Below are 20,167 nucleotides of genomic sequence, written 5' to 3'. Positions count from 1 at the left end.
TTTTAGGTTACTTTTTATATTAGTTCACTTTTTAAAATTGACCCCCTAAATGTCTGGCATGATGAAATTGGTTATTTTATTTTTTTATTAAGGATATATTGAAAAACAATTGAAGGGTTTTTTTTTTTGAAATTTCTTTAAAGGAGCATCTGAATGCATTCCCCAGTGGGTCCTTATTAGACCTTTTATGCCATTTAACCCATACACCTAAGCTCTTCTCAACTAAGAAGTTTTCTTCTCTCAACTAAGAGTTTTTTCACATTGTTTTTCTCCCCCTCCCCCATGTATGTCTCAAATGTTCACTTAGTGGTGCAGTGAAAAGAGTTAGAAAGACTCATCTTCTGAATTCAAATCTGGTCTCATACACTTATTAGCTGTGTGACTCTGGGAAAATCACTTAACCCTACTTATCTCATCTGTAAAATGATCTAGAGAAGGAAATGGCAAAAATTTTAGTAACTCTGCCAAGAAAAATCCAAATAAGTCAAGAAACGTTATAGACAATTGAAAATAACTGAACAAGGTTCCTAAAAATGAAAACTGATATGTGTTTGTGTGTGGAGGGAAGAAAAATTAGAGAATAAATAACTTTATTGCCAAAGACTGTTAATAACCCACTTTATTCGTTGTAGTCAGTGTTGTTTCATGATAACTAGCATTTAAATAGTGTTTTACAATTTGTAAACCATGTTCCATATGTCATCACATTTGAACCTCATGCAAAAGTTTAGTGAGATAAGGATGATGTTTATCCTTCATTCTCGAAGAAGACCATGACATCAGGGAGTGAAGTCATGACAACACTTGAATTGGTGTTGTACAAAGTCACCAGCTTCACTTTCTCCTCTAGAGATATCTGAATCCAGTGGTCAGCTATGGATCAGAGGGCGATGGATGTGAGGCAATCAGGTTAAGTGACTGGTCCAAAGTCATCCAGCTGGTAAGGGTCAAGTGTCTGAGGTTGAATTTGAACTCCCATTCTCCTGACTCCAAGGTCAGTTCTCTATCCACTATATTCACTAGCTGCTCCTTGTGAAATAAGGCCTACTCATTTAATAGATGATTTATTTAATAGTGACTTGCTTGAGGTCACATTCTTTTGAATTGGGTGACAATATAGTTAGAGTTGGGTTTTTTTTAGGAAAATAAATTTGATTGGAGAATGAAATAGATTAAGAAAAGACTTGTGACAAGAATATCAACCAGCATATTATAGTAATCATTGATGGTGATGAGAGTGTACACCTTGTTGGTGGTAATGATGAAGGAATGAGAAGGCCTTATGAAAGATTTTGTGAAGGTAAAATTGATAGGACTTGGCAACATCCTCTATATCATCTAGTTACATTATAAGCTCCCTAAAATTTAAATGAGTTCCCTATAGAAGACTTAAAAGATTCTGTAAATAAGACTAGAAAAGAGAAAAAAGGGCATTTGTGGACTGTGTCTTTTATTGTCAGAGTGAATATCCACCTTAGTGAACATACACATCATTATAGTATAGAATATTGGCATTGATTCCTCCTCAACAAGCAAGAAAATGCAAGCAGTAAAATGGCAACCAAATGTCAGTGGATTGTGTATTGAACTTAGTCAGAAAACCTAAATTCAAATTCCCTCTGGAAAACATTAGCCATTCTTTCATTAAAGTTCAATTTCTTTTTTAATGTTTCAAAAATGTAAAATGTTATTTCCTCTACTAGCCTAGCACCTTTTCTGTAAATGGTGTCATACAAGCTAGTGCTTAGCCCAGTGCCTAGCCCAGTGCCTGACATATATAAGGCATTTAATAAATAGGTTTTTAAAATTTGATTGACATAATAAATGACTGAAGGACATTTCATATTTTTCTGAGTTTCATGTATTTCCTTGGCCAATCAATTAAGCATCAAATCATCAGTTTAGAGAAGCATCTTCACTTGTTGCCCACTTCTCTCTAAACTATTCTTCACTCAAATTCCTAACCCAATTAAAATAATTAAATAAAGGGGGTAAGACATAGAACCAAGACAAAGTAGCACGAGAAATTTGGGGTAAGACTCATTGTATATGGCTCTATGCATGCATGCATGCATATGTACATTATGCATGTATGTTGCATGTAAGTTTATCTACATATAAATTATTATGTACAAAGATGCATACCCTTAGTACATGTGTATATGTATTACACAAATTGATTACATGTTTTTGTGTTTATGTGATATTTTTATTGATATTTCATTTTATTTTTCATATCTAAGTTTTCTAAGATTTAAACCCCTTCTAAATTTCCTTCTTGTTTACTTTGTTATTAGATTTACTTAATTCTGAGAGAGAGAGGTCGAGGTACCACACTATTATAATTTTGCTGTCTTTGTCTCCTTGTAATTCATTCCGCTTCTTCTGTAAGAATTTGGAAGCTATACCACTTTGTGCATATATGTTTAATAATGATATTGCCTGTGGTGCCTTTTAAGAAAATGTAGTTTCCTTTCTTTTCCCTTTGAATGAGATCTTTATTCTTGTTTTTGCTTCTCCTGATTTTTTTAACTTTAACTAAAGCATAATATAATCTTTCTTCAGCCTTTTATCTTTACCCTGTGTATCTCTCTGTTTCAAATGTGTATCTTATAAGCAACATATTGCAGGATTCTGTTTTTTAATCCATTATTCTATCTGCTTCTGTTTTATGAGACAGTGCAACTCAGTCACATTTACAGTTAAGGTTACTCATTTTGTATGACTCTCCATGCTATCTTCCCCCATTTATACTTTTATCTTTCCTTTCAACTTATTCCTCCTCACCACCATATGCTCCCTTTCCCCTGTAACTTTTCTTTTAAATTTTAACTTTAACTTTTACCTTTGCTTTCCCTTTTATCATCCCTTCTCCAAATCTTTCTTTCTCTTTCCCTCCCTATTTCCCTGTAAGGTAGGATTTACTCAATCTTCACACCCTCCCTTTTTTCCCTCTACTATTATAGGTTTTTGTGCCTCTTTACCTAGTGTTATTTATCCTCTAATTCCTAGCCTTCTTTTAGTATGGTCCTTCTTTTCAGGTATTTATTGTTTTAACCTTGTACTCACACCCCTTTGTCAAAATATGCTCCTTTTTTCTATCCTGATAGAACCATTCTCAAAAGTTGATTGATTGATTGATAAACAGCACTACCTAGTAGTCACAAAGTAAACTCCTCTCTTCTGTGTCATTATAAATATACTTCTCAAGAGTCATAAATCATATTAAATTATAATTTATTTATACCACTCCCTCTTTTCAAGTATCCTTCATGGACATACAATCCTCATGAGCCAAAGCAACATGGGCAGGCAAATTATTTCATGGATCATTTATGCCTCTCCCCTCTTCTCTTCCTCAACCTCCAAATACATGCTCTCCTTATAACCAAAGCATCAAAGGAAGAAAAATCTCTTCATGATGTTTTCACATGCAGTCCTTCAAAGTACACTCCCTCCCTCCATCTCTATAGTACTACAACCCTCCCCAACCAAAGTGTGAGGTACAAGCTCTTCCTCAGTCCTTTTAGCACACCAACACTAACTAAAGCATAAATTGAAGTAAGGTCACTTCCTAATCTATTTTTGTCCAGCCCTTGGAAGTATGCTCCCACCCTTTGCCCCATTATACTACAGCTCTCCTTAACTAAAGTATATAGTAAAGTCACTTTGTGATTTAATTATGCATAGTACCTCTACTAGGATACTCTGAAGGTCTCTCTTAATAACTTTAAAGTTGATTGAACTGCATGAGAGACACTAACACAGGACCGCCCAACATCAGAGGGGCTGCTGCCCCTTATGAGCAAGGATGAATTGAAGCACTCAAAAGAAACATGAAATGGATTTGGACTATTTGTACCAGACTTGTGGCAGAACATACTGAGCTCATATTGGTCTGATCAATTACAGTCTGACACACTGATTGATGTTGCTTTGATCTTTTCCAATAATGAAGGACAAGAACCAAACATACCAAAATTCTCTAAGTACAATCTCTTCAACTATATTCAACCCTTTAGCTAATCTAAGGGAAATACAATTCTCAAGAATTACAAGTGTTACCTTCCCTTGAAGAGATGCGTACAGTTTAATGTTATTCACCAGCGTTTGTTTTTCCTCATTCAGTTTACCTTTTTATGTAGCTCTTGAGTCTTGTATTTGAAGATCAAATTTTCTTTTCAGTTCTGGTCTTTTTTTCCATCAGAAAAACTTGGAAGCTCTCAATTTCACTGAAAATCTGTCTTTTCTTCCAAGGGTTGTTATATCCAAATTCTAGGATTCTCAAATAAAGGAGAGAATACTGCAAAAAGAAAAAAAAAGAAAAAAATCAAATACAAAGGAAACACAATTGGACTTACACAGGACCTATCAGTTTCACCATTAAAGGACTGTAAGACCTGGAATACCATAGATTGGAGGGCAAAGGACCTGGGATTACAAGCCAGAGTTTACTACCCTGCAAAATTAAGAATATATTATCAGGGGAAAGATGGATGTTCAACAAAATAGAGGACTTCCAGAATTTCCTGATACAAAGACCAGAACTGAACAGAGAATTCAATCATCAAATACATGACTCAAGAAATGCATAAAAAGGTAAATGAAAAGGGTAAGGAAAAAATAAAACAGAAAAAAAACAATTGTTCAAGACCATCAAAATGTATACAACCCCAAAAGCAAAGATATAACACTTCTAATTCATGAAGACTTCTCTTAGGATAACAAAAGGGTCGAATATAACTGAAGAGACTGGACTTAGAGGATATGGGTATAGTGGGTTCTTATCTCTCCTTCACAAAGGTCCAAGATGTAGGGGCTGCTAGGTGGCATAGTAGATAAAGCACAGGCCCTGGAGTCAGGAGTATCTGGGTTCAAATACAGTCTCAAACACTCAATAATTACCTAGCTGTGTGGCCTTAGGAAAGCTACTTAACCCCATCTGCCTTGCAAAAATGTAAAAAAAAAAGGTCCAAGATGGCATCACTATGTTTGAGATAAAAGGTCCTGATAAAAAAACAGGAATGTTAACTCTAAACTTAAGTGTAGTGTCTCATTATCCTTAGACCCACTTTAATTCTGCTGTACTAATAAAGCTTAGCACTTTCTCTGATGAAGCATCAGAAACTGGGTGGTCCTGAGTCCTTGCCTCTCTAATTTATAATCATTTGTAAAGTTCTCACCTGAGACCTTCAGAGCCTCCCACTACTTAGAGATTTTCAAGATTCTTACTGTTAATTAGATCAGGGTTTGACTTAATCCTTGCTTCAAAGGGTTAAGTACTGTGGATGGGGAGAGGGAATACAGTATGAGAGAGAAAGTAAGCCTGGGAGAGGGGTACAAATAGTTCATGAAATGATATGGCTTTGGATGACACTGGCTCATAAGTAGCATTGTGTGTTCTTGGAGGGTACTTGAAAAGGGGGTAAAGTTAAAAATAATTTTAATTATAATTTGATGTAATTTGAGGCAATACTGCCTTCAAGCAATCAAGCAATTCCTAGATAAAAAGCTGAGTGAATTGTAAGGAAATGGTCCTCAACCTCCCCCTCCCAAAATAAGATAAATCTAACAACAAAATAAACAAGAAAGAAGTTAAGGAGAATAAAATCTTAGAAAACAGATATCTGGAGAAGACTTAATGGGGGATAGAAAAGAATATACCATTTTCTTGGCAAGACATGTATCTGTTCGAAAGTTGACCATGGACTAGGGCACAAAAACCTTATAATCAAATGCAGAAAGGAAGAAATAATAAATACACACTTCTCAGATCATGATGCAATAAAAAATACATGTAATAAAGGGTTAGGGAAAGAAACCAAAACCTAATTGGAAATTAAATCACGTTATCTTAAATAATGGATGCATCAAAAGTAAATAATAGAAATAATCAATAATTATATCTAAGAAAATGATTAAGACATCATATCAAAATTTATGAGATGCAGCCAAAGCGGTTTGGAGGGGGAACTTTATATCTCTAAATTCTTATATGAGTAAAATAGATAAAGAGGAGATCAATGAATAGGGTATGAAACTTAAAAAGCTAGCAAAAGAACAATATTAAGATCCCCAATTATATACCAAATTAGAAATTCTGAAAATCAAGGGAGAGACTGATAAAATTGAAAGCAAGAAAACCATTGCTATCATAAATAAAACTAAAAGTTTCTTTTATGAAAAAGTCAATAAAATAGGCAAAACTTTGGTTAATATGATTTAAAAAAAGAAAGAAGATAACCAAATAATCAGTATCAAAAACAAAAAAGTGAACCAAAAACCAATGAGGAGGAAATAAAGAGATAATTCAAAGCTTTTTTCCCCCAACTGTATTCCAATAAATTTGATTACCTGAGTGGAATGGATGACTATTTTTAAAAAAATGTAAGTTGCCCAGATTAGGGGAGGAAATAAAATGCTCCAGAAAAAGAAATTGAAGACACCATCAATAAACTTCCTCAGCAAAGTCTCCAGGTCCAGATGCATATTCAATATTTAAACAAACATCTATAGAGGAATTACTTCCTAGGCTACATAAACTATTTAAAAATAGGAGAAGGAGTTCTACCAAATTTCTTTTATGTCACCAACATGATGCTGATACTTAAACCAGGAAGAACCAAAACAGACAAAAAAAAATATAGTCCGATCTCCCTAATGAATATTAATGCAAAAATATTAAATAAAATTTTAGCAAAGCAATTACATGTTATTACTAGGATAATACACCATGATAATATACCAAGATTTTCACTTTAAAAGTTCCTTCCTCTATCTCCACTCTTTCACACTTTATACCTTTCTCCATGAACATTGTGATTTAGGGTCACTGACCTTCTTTCTGTACCCATTGACTCCAATGAGATAATCCATCTCCTGACTTCATGATTTTTACTGACCATACTTCAAGCCTGAAATGCCTTCCTTCCTCATCTCCTTCCCAAGTTCCATGGCTTACCTCAAGTCTCAGCTCAAATCTCATTTGAAATAAGAAGTCTTTCCTGGCACCCCTTAATGTTAGTTACTTCCTCCTATTGATCAGATAGGATTTATACCAGGTAGGCAGGGATGGTTCAATATTAGAAAAACACTCAACATTATTGAACATATCAATAGCAAAATCAATAGCAATCATATGATTATCTCAATAGATGCCGAAAAAGCCTTTTATAAAATACAACATCCTTTCCTATTGAAATCACTAGAAAGTTTAGGGATAAATGGAGTTTTCCTTAAAATAAATAGTAGCTATCTAAAACCATCAATAACTATTATATACAATGGGCAGAACATTACCAAAAAAAAAAAAATCATGGGGTGGCCAGGTGGTGTAGTGGATAAAGCACCGGCCCTGGAGTCAGGAGTACCTGAGTTCAAATCTGGTCTCAGACACTTAATGATTGCCTAGCTGTGTGGCCTTGGGCAAGCCACTTAACCCTGTTTGCCTTGCAAAAACCTAAAAAAAAAAATCAGAGGTCAAACAAAGATATTCATTATCACCATTATTATTGTAATCCAAGGTCCTTTGCCCTCCAAAATGTCAAATTGCAGGTTCTCCAGTCATTTAATGTTGAAGCAGAAAAGTTCTGTGTAGTTCTAATTGTGCTTCCTTTTTATTTACTTCTTTTTGCTTGCTTGCAGTATTTTCACCTTCAGTTGAGAATTCTGGAATTTGGCTATGATTGTCCCTGGAGTTTTCCTTCTAGGGCCTCTTTCTGAAAGGTGATATGTGTAATCTTTCAAAATCTATCTTACCTTCTTGAACTAGTATAGTAGAACAAGTTTTCCATGATAATTTTCCTGAAATACATATTCCAGGCTTTTTTTTTAAATAAAGGCTTACTGGTAGACCAATAATTCATAAATTACCTCCCCTGAATCTATTTTCAAGGTTGTTTGTTTTTCCTAAAAGATACTTTACATTTTTTTCAGCCTTTTGTTTTGTTTGGCAGAATCTTGGTATCTCATAGAGACATTAGTTTCTATTTGTGCAATTCTAATTTTTAGGTTTTTATTTTTGTCATTTAGCTTTTGTTTTTCCTTTACAAGTTGGTTCATTTTACTTTTAAATGTTATTTTCTGTTTCTAGCTGAATTATTTTATTTTTTGATGAATTAGAATCTTTTTCATTTCATCATTTTTACTTTTAAAGGAAATGATTTCTTCAGTCACTTTTTCATAATTCTTTTGCATGGTTCTTATTTCCCCCCTCCTTTTTTCTTCTTCCTCTCTCCACTGGTTTTTAAAATCTTTTTAAGCTCTTTCATAAGGTTTTAGATTTGAGTTCAATTTATAAATTCATTTGAGATTTCCCATGTAGGTAATTTATCGTTGCTTTCTTTTTCTGAGATGGCAGTTTTATTGAATAGTAACTTTCTATGGTTAGTGCTTTGTTTTTTGGTCATTTTGATTGCTGATATCTGCTCCTGAGGTATTGGGAGTATAGACACAAGTTTTTTTGTACTGGGGCTGGGGTCTAGTTCCTGGCTGCTCATTGGCCAAGATGTTGCCTGTGCAGCCCACAAGTTGCCCATGCAGTGGTTTGTTTCCTATCCAGTTCTGTCTGTTGCCTCAGTGAACCCAGGGCTCAAACTTTGTCTGGAGATGGGATCTTCTTGGCTGGCCTGCTAATAAACTTGTTTAATGAACTAGGATCTAGGCTGCACTATGGCTAGGAGCCTCTAGTTGGCTTTCCACTCTCCAACCTAGCTGGGCTTCACTTCCCTTCCCCTTCCCCCACCAAGAATTAGATTTTCACTGAAGATTCTCCATGATGTCTACAATTTAGAACTTGTTTTGCTCTTTTTTTGGAGGGATCTGTAGTTTTATTGTCTGTGTATAGAAAAACTTTGGAAGCATGCTAACTTCACCTGTTTATGGATTCAGACACTGAGAATCTTGACATTTGTAAATACACGTATTATTGATTTTAATTTGTTTTTCAGTTTCCATCTATGAATTCAGAAATATAGTTTTTAAAAACCGTTAGTCTCAGTCCCAGTCACACCATAAAAGGCCCCTTCTCTCCTTCAAAATGAATGCTTCTTTCCAAATGGCTTCGTTTTATAAATATATTTCAGTAAACATGATAGTTCAAAGTTCCTTTCTGGGATCATCATGCTCACAATTCAAACTTGGGTAATGTCTATGATCTAGTTCAATTTTGATGTTTCATAATTGTCTTAATTCTGATTTCTTACAAATTAGTCAGCATCTAGCATAATGTTCAAACCATAAGCATTATTCACACTAACATCTATACATCAATTTTAAATGTAGATGACATAAAAGGAGGCTGGGTCGTACAGTGGTTAGACAACTAACCTTGGAGTCAAGAGAGTTCAAATTCAACATCAGACACTTGCTACTTCCTGAATGACTTTTGTCACTTAATCCTGATTGCCTTACTTGCAGGGTCATCTCCAGTCAACCTGATTCATATCTGGATACTGGATGCAGATGACTGGAGGAGAAAGTGAGACTAATGACTTAGCACAGCCACCCCTCACTCAGATGCAATTCATGAGCTTGTCATGGCATCATCCCCTGTACTTTAAAAATAAAGGACAAATATTATCAATATATCTTTTTTAAAAAAATTATTGGCACCTTTGTTTTAATGACAATCATTTCCTGGTATATTGCTTTTTACTTCCAAATTCAGCAATGAATCTCTTGTAACAAAGAAAAAAAAAACAGTTAAGCAAAAATGAATGTCAAATTATGCCAGTGAATATGGAGGGGGAGATAGCTGGTCTCTGAATGTTTGGTTTGTTGTCAAATGACATCATAATCTTCTCAGAAACTGTTGTTAAACTAGATCTCTCCCAATCTACATTTTTTGCTATTTCTAAATCTTATTTATTTTCATCCATATGCACATGTAGACTTTCAAGTTATAAAATTTCCTTCCACACTCCTTCCCACCCCCCTCCTTTCCATGGAGAATAGTCAGGTTAGCATTTTACAAACATACTTTGCTAAACATGTTTATAGGTTAGCTTTTATTGTTATAAAGAATTAGAATTAAGGGAAAGAAATACATAAGAGTCAATTTTTATAAAGCGTTCATCAGATTCTGAAGGGTTGCTTTTGTTTGTGTTTTGTTATCATCGATATATCATAACAGATGATGAAGCTCAATGTTGTGAGAAAATATAGAATTAACATACTTTCCACCAATTAAAAGAGAGAAACTAATAAGCAAAATGAAATATCTTCAAGGACAATGCTTAGGACTTCTATTCTCAATGCTTTCCTTTCCTTAATTCTTTTAAAGGAATATCTATGGTCCTGTTTGCTATGCCTCAAAAAAAACCTTGTTGTTTAATTTATAAATTAAAATGACAACTTCAACAGAAAACATGCCACTGTCACTATTTCACTTACCACCACATCCCAAAGTTCAGGATAGGGAGACTATGACAAGGGGATGAAGGAAACAAGGACATCTAAATCATTTCCTGAAGCATTTCTCACAGCCCTCTCCTTTAGAGCAACCCTGTATTTTATATAACCTTTCACACTCCTCTAGAGACATGAGCATTTAATTTTAAAGACCATTCTCCTATTATCAGTCAGTAAAAACTGTACCAGAATGAAGAATCCAATCAAGGCAAATCAATACTTAAGTATCCCACGTATTAATGGGGCAAAAGAGGAAGCATTTCTCTCTTTATAATCTTCACTTATTTCTCTCCAGACAGAGGTTACTATCAGAAATATCCTCTCAATTGAAAACAGTCTCTCTAAAAGTTTTCTTCTTTATTCCCAATGGAAATAACTATCTTGAAATTTGTAGAGTTTGGGGCTTAGAATCTAGCAACTAACGTATTTTTTGAAACATATGTATACACTACCTACATCTATATGGAAATGCATCTAATATGGAGAAAAATCAACATGCTTTCATACTTTCAATTCTTAAAGTTTACAGAAAAGAATACTAAGAGTTAATATGAAAGAATTTATTTGTCTTTAAGTAACTATTTACTCTTAAACTAATTTAAAGACCCATAGAGCATTATTTTGGTATGCTCTGTTACCTCTACTCACCATGATTTTAGCTATGAGCGCATTTAAATGAAGGGTTATTAGTGATCAATAGCTATGAAGAATGAGAAATTACTTCATCCAATAATATTAAACTGTATCAAAAACCTCCCTCTCAGTTTCCGTCTCTTGCAAATATTCAATTACTACCTTCTAACACAAGCAGGATTGTCAAATGATGGTAGGTTTGAGGCTAAAAATTTTATTCCCTTCAAACTTACCACCAAAATAGACCCACAGAAGACAATTAAAATAATAAAGAATTTATATACCTTCCATTTGAAAGTTAGGACTTTAGGTGAGATGGATGGTAATTAATTATATGACTAAAATGAAGGTAATGTTCCTCAACTCCCAGAGTGTCAAAACGTAGGAGATAATTGTTGAAGCTAAAATAGGACATTTAAGGGGGATAAAGGGAATATGTATATATGGTCAAAGTAGACAAAAGGTAAGTCTTAACCTTTGTTCATTTTGAATGGGGCTTACAAAAATTTACAGATTGTAAAATAATTTACTTCTCTCTCTCTCTCTCTCTCTCTCTCTCTCTCTCTCTCTCTCTAATTAAAGGCAGTAGGGTTAAGAGTAACTTGCCCAAGGTCAAACAGTTAGGCAATTATTAAGTGTCTGAGTTCAAATCTGAACTCAGGTCCTCCTGACTCCAGGGCTGGTGCTCTGTCCACTGCGCTACCTAGCTGCCCCCAAATTATTTACTTTTAATCAATAGTGTGGCCCTGAATAAGTTATTAACATACCAGTGTTTTGTTAATGCTAAGATTAGAAATTTCAGAGAAGTTACTGAATAGTACCTGGCAGAAGAAATATCCCCACCTGGGTATTCTCTACAGCAATGAATTCGCAGTTTAAGTGCTATGATCTAGACATTTGATCTTTTGGTTTATAGGTCATAACTAATGGAAAAGAATTGAAGCAAGGGTCCTCAATTACTTCTTCATGTAATTGAAGGTTTTATCTATTCATTAGGATGTTCCTCAGATATTTTATTTTATTTTTTGTTTTTGCAAAGCAATGGGGTTAAGTGACTTGTCCAAGGTCACATAGCTAGGTAATTATTAAGTGTCTCAGGTCAGTTTTGAACTCATTTTCTTCCAACTCCAGGGCTCTATCCACTGTGCCACCTAACTGCCCCATCAGTGAAGGTTTTAGTCACAGAATGCAGTGACAATATGCTGTCCTTGTCATGGTTGGTTAGAATACAGCCTTCATCTGTATCAATGGTGGTATAAAAGGAAATGGCCATTCTTGTCCATAAAACAGTCTTTGCTGCTTCCACTGTAAGACATAATTCTAAACCAGATGGATTAAATAACTACAAATATTTATTGAACACCATGAGAATTGTGTGAGATACAAAGAGAAACTATAACATATGATCTCACTACTCAAAAAATTTGTCACCAAATTGAAACAAATATTAATCAAATGCTTCATTGTGACATCAATGAATAATCAATCAATAAATATTAAGCACTTACTATGTATCTCGAATGGTGCTAAGTGCTTAGAATATAAAAAGTAGCAAAGGATAATCCCTGCCTTCAAGGAACTTACAATATAATGGAGAAACAAGATGCAAATAAATGTTCAAAGCAATTTATAGGCAGGATAAATAGAAAATAATTAACAGAGTTCCCTTTGTTATATTTTTATCAAGTAAGAGAGACTGGGGAAGGCTTCCAGTAAAAAAGGGGGATTTTTAGTTGAGACTCAAAGGAAGCTAAGGAGGTAAGTAGATATGGTAGAAGTCAGAGACTTTCCAGGAATTGGAGACAGTCAGAAAAAGTCCTTGGAACCCTAGAGAAAGGTAGACTGTCTTATTTTTGCAGAATGTCATGGAGGTCAATGTTACTGAATCGAAGAATATTTGACCAGGGGTAAGGTATAAGAAGACTGAAAAAGAGTTAGGTTACAAAGGACTTTTATTGTCAAACAGAGCATTTTATATTTGATCACTGGAATAAGAACAGAGATGACTTTGGGAAAGAGTAAGAGCACTTCATCATGTGAAAACATGGAAGTATCCTGAGTAATTGAAGGCTAAGTCAATGGAGTACAACCTCGGGCAGGTACTACCATGCTAAAAAGGCATTGAGCAATTTCATGGAACACTTGGCTAGCTTACATTCCAGTGCTCATAAGTATTTGCAAAAATACTACTGCAAAAAAAGTTACTGATGAAATAGCTATGTTTAATGTAGTATATGAAGAAGAGAAAATTTACAATTAGTTTCTTTAGATTAAATCAAAATACTTTAATACCCGGTAATCTTAATGCAAACATAGGCAAAAGGAAGCATGACAAAACTATGTTAGGTTCAGAAGCAAGAAATAAGGAAAATCAAAAATTGATAGACTATATAGAAATCTCAAACTCATTAATTCTTTTTTAAAAGAAGATCAGGATGTGGCAAAGAACAAAAGTGCCAAAAAAAGTGCCAAAATAATAGAACTAAACTAAATATCAGAACAACAGGATACAACTGAGTCATCCTTCAATTTGACTTATTTAAATATACTGTTATTTTAAAAAAATAAGAAATAGAACAAACATTGAAAGAAATCAAGAGGATAAACTTGAAAAATGTAAAATATCTAGAAAGATTGCTACAGAAAAATTTTACTCTGTAAATAACAATGGGGGGCTCCAATATCACAATCTTGAAAGAGGTGTATAAGGAATTAGAATTGGCAATAAGAGAAATAAATTTGGGAACAGAAGCTGGACTAGAACTATTAGATTCATGCTGGACTTCACACAGAGTTGATGGAAGCAAACATACAATTCTCAATATACTAGCAAACAGGGGAATAACAAATGCCTGGGGAACAATATTGGGCCTTATTAGAAAGTAGGTTGCACAGTGAATAGAGCTCTGGATCTAGAATCAAGAAGAAAAGTTCAAATCCAGTTTTGGACACTTACTAGCTGTGTAGCCTAGAACAAAGCACTATAATTAATCTTCTGCAAAATGAGCATAATGATCTCAGTATGGTTATAATAAAGTGAAGTCATATTTGAATTATTCTTTGACAACCTTAAAACATTATATAAATGCTAGCTAGCATCATTGAAGCTATTATCAAGCAAAGAAAGTACCTGGGAAAATAGCAAAACCTAACCCATATGCCTTTTTTCTTCCTTTAAAGGCATGCAAAAATAATCTTATGCAGGGGGTGGCTAGGTGGTATAGTGGATAGAGCACTGGCCCTGGAGTCAGGAGTACCTGAGTTCAAATCCGGTCTCAGACACTAAATCATTACCTACCTGTGTGGCCTCAGCAAGCCACTTAACCCTATGACCTTGTAAAAACAAAAAAAAATAATATTATGCTATTCTTAATGAAGGTATGAGTTAGACTTTCACAAATGATTCTCTATATATGTTGTCTTTATAAGCACATAATTAAACTTAAAGGTTTAGAAAATTTAAAAATCCCACTAGGATTGCTGCATGTTATTAAAGAGCAGCTGAGTCTGCAGAGTCAGTTAAAGCTAAGTTTTCTTCTAAGTTCCTATCCATGCATATGTTAAAATTCATATTAGACTCCTGTAAATAAGCAATAACCCAGATAACTTTTTTACAATGATATTCTGATTATGAATAACAATAAAATATAACAGACACCAAATATGTCTTGGAATAAATAAATTATAAATATAGAAATTGTGGCTCATTGAGTGAGGGTAAAAGATCTTAAGAACTCATCTGGTTCAAATCTCTCATTTTACAGACAAAGAAACTGCCCTTTAGAGAGTTCAATAGCATTTGTCCAATGTGGAATTGAAACAAAGGTCTTCCTGAATCCATGATTAGCAATGCAATCCAATAGAGTATGCTTTGGATTTTAGATTATTCATAAATTTCATGCCTATACATACAGAATACTTCCTTCAAGAAGAAAGGTGATGCTCTTGGGAAAAGAAGGGATAAAAAATGACCTAACATCAGATACACAAAAGCAACCATATTTTTATAGACATTTCAGGGTCTGGCTTATATAAGGGGCACTTCATCAAATTTCAGTGACTGATTGATATGCAATGACTGGATACAGATATCAAGTTATTTGTAAACACTTCTCAGTGTGAATACAAACAAATGACAGATTTTTTTTCCCAAAAGACAAAAATCAAGATTAGCTCATTTTTGAAAAGGGCCAATCTAATAGAATATTGTTTAACTACAGTTGTAATTTTACCTATCTAAACTTTGAAGAAAGTAGGAAATGGACAAAATTAGACAGTAACTCTCTCACCACTTCTCAATAATGTTTAAGTGATATATAGGAGTAGTCATAATAAATACACTACAGGATTCCAACTGTCTAAATTAATCTCCTTGCTCCAATCTCTTTCCCGATATCCAGTATTTCCAACCGTGTATTGGATATTTTAAACTAAAAGTCTCAAAGATATCTAAAACTCAACACGCCCCAAGCTGAACCAATTATTTTTCTTCCAACATTTTCCACTCTTCTTAATTTTTCTATTACTAAGGAACATACCACCAGTCTCCCAGTCAGTAAGGATCCCACCATAGGTGTTACCCTTGATTTCTCACTTTCTTATGCCCCCCTGGATAGGCAACCGCCAAATCCTGTCATTTTTACCTTCTCAGAATCTCTCTTTTATCAGCCTTCCCTCTGGTTAGTCTTCCTGTCTCACTGAAGTCTATCTTTCAATTTAATCTTCCTAAATTGTAGATCTGATTGTCACCCTACCGTGTATTCAATAAAATGCAGTGACTCCCTATTTGTAACCAGAAGCAAATACAAGATTTTTCACTTTAAAAAGTTCCTTCCTCTATCTCCAGTCTTTCACACTTCATAATATCCTCCATGAACTTTGTGATTTAGGGTCATTGACCTCCTTTCTGTATCTAGTGACTCCACTGGGATAATCCAACTCCTGACTTCATGATTTTTACTGACTATACCTCAAGTCTGGAGTGCCTTCCTTCCCCATCTCCTTCCAAAGTTCCATGGCTTCTGAAGTCTCAGCTCAAATCTTATCTCCAGTAAGAAGCCTTTCCTGGCAGCCCTAAATGTTAGTAACTTCCTCCTATTGATAATCTCCAATTTATAATATATAAATATTATAAATATACATATATTATACATATAACTGCATGTGTATGTAAGATTATGTAATTATATGTTTATGTGAGTATATATGAGTATATAAGTATACCAATGTAAAGATTACAAAAATGTTATTTGCTTATTCTTTTTCTCCTTAGAGGGAGAGGTCCTTAAGAGCAAGGATTGTCTTTTGCCTTTCTTTGAATCCACAGCATTTAGCACAGTGTCTATCATATAATAGATGCTTAATAATTGCTTACTGATTTTCAAAGGCAACCTAAAAAGCAAGTTCATATTATAATTTCATTTACAACATGTTAGCAAGTTGGAAAAACCAAAACAGTATATGTACAATATCATTTCATATGACAGTGAAAAGTATTTCAGGAGAAAGGTGATAAATTTGATGTGAGATCTCAGAAGACAGCATTTATGAATAAAACCATAAGGATACAAACAGATCTGATATCATTTTAATCAGGATCCATTTTTATGATATTAGAACTCCTACATTTGAATTCTGCAATCATATGCACAATTTAAGGAAGCTATAATAGCAATTAAAAAATAATTTCAGAAAAGATAGTTGAATCTGATCAAATACATACAAATGACTACATACTATGGATGACAATATTTTAAGGTTACGCAGGAATTGTTTTTAAGATATCTGAAAGAGGAGAAGATTTTAAAGAACTGTTTTGGGAGAGTCACTGGGGATGTGGGATAGAAAGAAGGTATTCAGAATGATGTCAGCCACTATCAATTTATATATTTGCTTTTTCACCTTTATAAATTCTTCATCATAATCATATATATAATATAACAAGGTTATCCTTTTAGAAAATTTGAAGAGAAAGAAAGGAGTCATTTGTAGAGAATTTTATATAACTGCACAAGTATCTGAATTCACTTATATAAGTTAGAGGTATGGGGAGTATAAGATTCTTCTGTAATTATTCTTTATTGATTGACAAAAGCAGCATGTGAATTAGTAAAAACAAAATAAAATTTTGAAAGCTCTCCTAAACAAAGTTTCACCAATATAGACAAGGAAATTGCATGTAATTCTGAGATATGTAATCAGAGAAATATTTTGTTCTTCTATTTTCTCAGCATTGACAGCAAGAGTGATGTAAATGAAGAATGTCTGATTAAAATCTTTATTTGTATTATGGAAGCTTCCTGCCCCATGTCTTGTTGATGAGAAGAATCTCCAAAGGTCCAATTGCAAGATATTGTATTAATCACATCCATCATCAGTGAAGTTCAAGGAATTTAGTGAAATAATGAACAATTTAATTATTATATCAATAAGGTTAATATGGGCCCAAAATGAAAATAACTGATGAGAAAGCACACATTGCCACAACTACTAAATACCGTAGCATGCATATCAAAATTCTTTTTCATCAACCTCTTTTTAAGTTGCCAAATGATGACCCCCTTTTTTCTGCTTAGCAGAGGATAAAGTTTCATATTTCACTGAGAAATTTGAGACCATTTCCCCTGAAATTTCATTTCTATCCATACTCAATATTTTAAAACTTCTTGGCAATATCGCCCCTCATTCCCTCCTTTACCTTAATTGCTTATAAAGATGTGGCCCCTTTTCATTGCCAAGGTAATAATCTCTACTTATATCCTTAATTTCATCTCATCCCAGGGGCAGCTAGGTGGTGCAGTGGATAGAGCATTGGCCCAGGAGGAAGGAGGACCTGAGTTAAAAACCAGATTCAGGCACTTAATAATTTCCTAGTTATATGACTTTGGGGCAAGGTACTCTTAACCCTATTTCCTTAAATAATTTTTTTAAAGAAATTCATCTCATCCCCTCCCATCTCTTCCTCTCCTACTCAAGTCGCTCAGCTATTATATACTCACATGCTTTCTACAATAATTACACATGTGCTCAGAGCTCACCAATCCTGAAAAAACTGTATTTGATCAAGCCATTCCTTCATATGCATTCATACTAGATCTTTCATCCCCTTTCTCTGTTATGCTCCTCAAAAGCCTGTTTGTAGTCATTATATTCATCAACCTTTTCTCAGTCTTTTGCCATTTGGGGTCTGACTTCATTAGTGAACTGACTCAGTCCTCACCGTTCATGATTACTCTATTGCACTGGACAGTCCTGGAGCCTACTCTTCAGGTTTTTGTGCCTCTGTTCACCTTCTATCTGTTTGGTGATGCCAACTCAATTTCTTTTACCAGAGAATGACTCAACCCCAGAATTCTTTTCCTGATAAGGAAATCAAGATTCAGAGAAATTATGATTTAACCAAGTTCATACAGGCAGTAAATGAGACACAATAAAAATTAAATTATGAAACATTACTATAATTTATGAACAATTCTATGTCATTTATTGTAAGACAAAAGAGAGTTGTTATCCCCAAGGATCTCATACTCTAATATAAGGAATATAATTCATACTCAAAACTTATGATTCCAAGGTCAGCATCCTTTTCACAATATCATACTACTAATAGCATACTACCTAAAAATTGGTCCCCTTGTAAAATGTTCTCTTTTGTTCTCTGTCTATACATTTCTTTGGTGCCTTTATTGGCTCTTAGGAATTTAATTATCTTCTTTACAGGTATAACTCTCAAATCTATAAATCCAGCCCTTCTGGATTCTAATCTGTTATCAACAACTGTCTATTAGAAATTTTCAACACATAGTCCATAGATCTCAAACTCAAAATTTTCAAACTTGAACTCATTAACTCCCCTCCTAAAACCTTCCAATTTCCAAACCTCTCTTTCTCTGGATGCATCACTGTCCCTCTATTTATTAAGTTTTATAATCCCCAAATTGTCAACTCTTCATCCTCCTCACCTTCCTATAAAATCAGTGGCCATGTCTTAGAAAATTTCTTATATCCATACCCTTCTTTCAAGTCAGTCATTTTTTTTCTGCTCCTCATCGTCTGTCAACTTGACTAATATAACATCCTTCTAACTGATTTCCCTGAATCCTGTCTCTCCCTTTTCCATCCATTATTCACATAGCAGCCAAATTGGCATTGCCAAAACAATTCTAATCTACTTTTTTCAGATTTATCACACATTATTCCTCTTTACACCCTATGTTCCAGCTAAACTGACTGTTATTTTTTAATCTATAATATTTATTGGGTTGTCCATTTTTGCACAAGATGTCCTCATGCTTGGGAATCATTATTTTCTTACTTCTATATCTTCAAATCCATAACTTTCTTTAATTCTAGTTCCTATGTCAATTTTTTCATGGTATTCCCGTCTTCTAATATACCTCCCTCATGAGATTGTCTAGTATTTACATGTATTAATATTCTTTCTCCACCTCCAATAAATATCTTGAGGAAAGAGACTTGTTCATTTTGGTCTGATTGTCCCTAGTGCTTAGGATGGTGGCTTAGTACAATAAATAAACACTTAATAAATGCTTGTAGATAGAAGGCAATCTCCTCAATAAATAAACAAACCAATTCATTAATCTTTAAAGGTGCTATGGATGGACAAGGAGCTATCCAACCCAATAAGCCCAAAATTATTTTGCAGGAGATTTAAATAGATAACATTCAGGAAACTATTCACTGTTTCCACTCACCCCACACTTCTGTAATAAGTGTCAACCTCTTTAATCTAGTACTCTTCATTTTAAAACCATGTTACATGATTTGTAGCCATGTGCATTGCCACGATTTCAAAGAATCATAATAATATATCATCCAAAGTGAAAGGGCAAGATGCACCATGGGAATAAGAAAGTAATCACATAGAAATAAAGAAGAGTCATGCACAAAGTATCCACTGAAGTTCTATATGACAGTAAATGGAGGTACTCTGGTTGTGAAGTGAGAATTATATTATGAACTTATATATTGTATGCCGTATGGAGAAGTAATGAAAAGTATGAACTAAACAATTTTTAAGGATGTTTAGATGATCATTTTATTCCCAATATAAAGATAAGACAAAAGAACTAACAAAAGATTAAAAGAACTATGAATCTCACAC

General features: G+C 34.0%; 1 long non-coding RNA gene across 1 annotated transcript in view; it reads right to left on the bottom strand.

Moving 5' to 3' along the window:
• Positions 1-4,190: 4,190 nt before the first annotated feature.
• Positions 4,191-20,167, bottom strand: part of LOC141493675 (uncharacterized) — a 584,510-nt gene continuing 568,533 nt past the window's right edge. The window contains exon 4 of the long non-coding RNA XR_012470279.1: positions 4,191-4,303. This is a non-coding gene — a long non-coding RNA (uncharacterized LOC141493675). The remainder of the gene's footprint in view (positions 4,304-20,167) is intronic.

The sequence above is a fragment of the Macrotis lagotis genome, chromosome 7, assembly GCF_037893015.1.
Source record: "Macrotis lagotis isolate mMagLag1 chromosome 7, bilby.v1.9.chrom.fasta, whole genome shotgun sequence".
Taxonomy (NCBI): Eukaryota; Metazoa; Chordata; class Mammalia; order Peramelemorphia; family Peramelidae; genus Macrotis; species Macrotis lagotis.
This window is presented reverse-complemented; position numbering and strand designations above follow the sequence as displayed.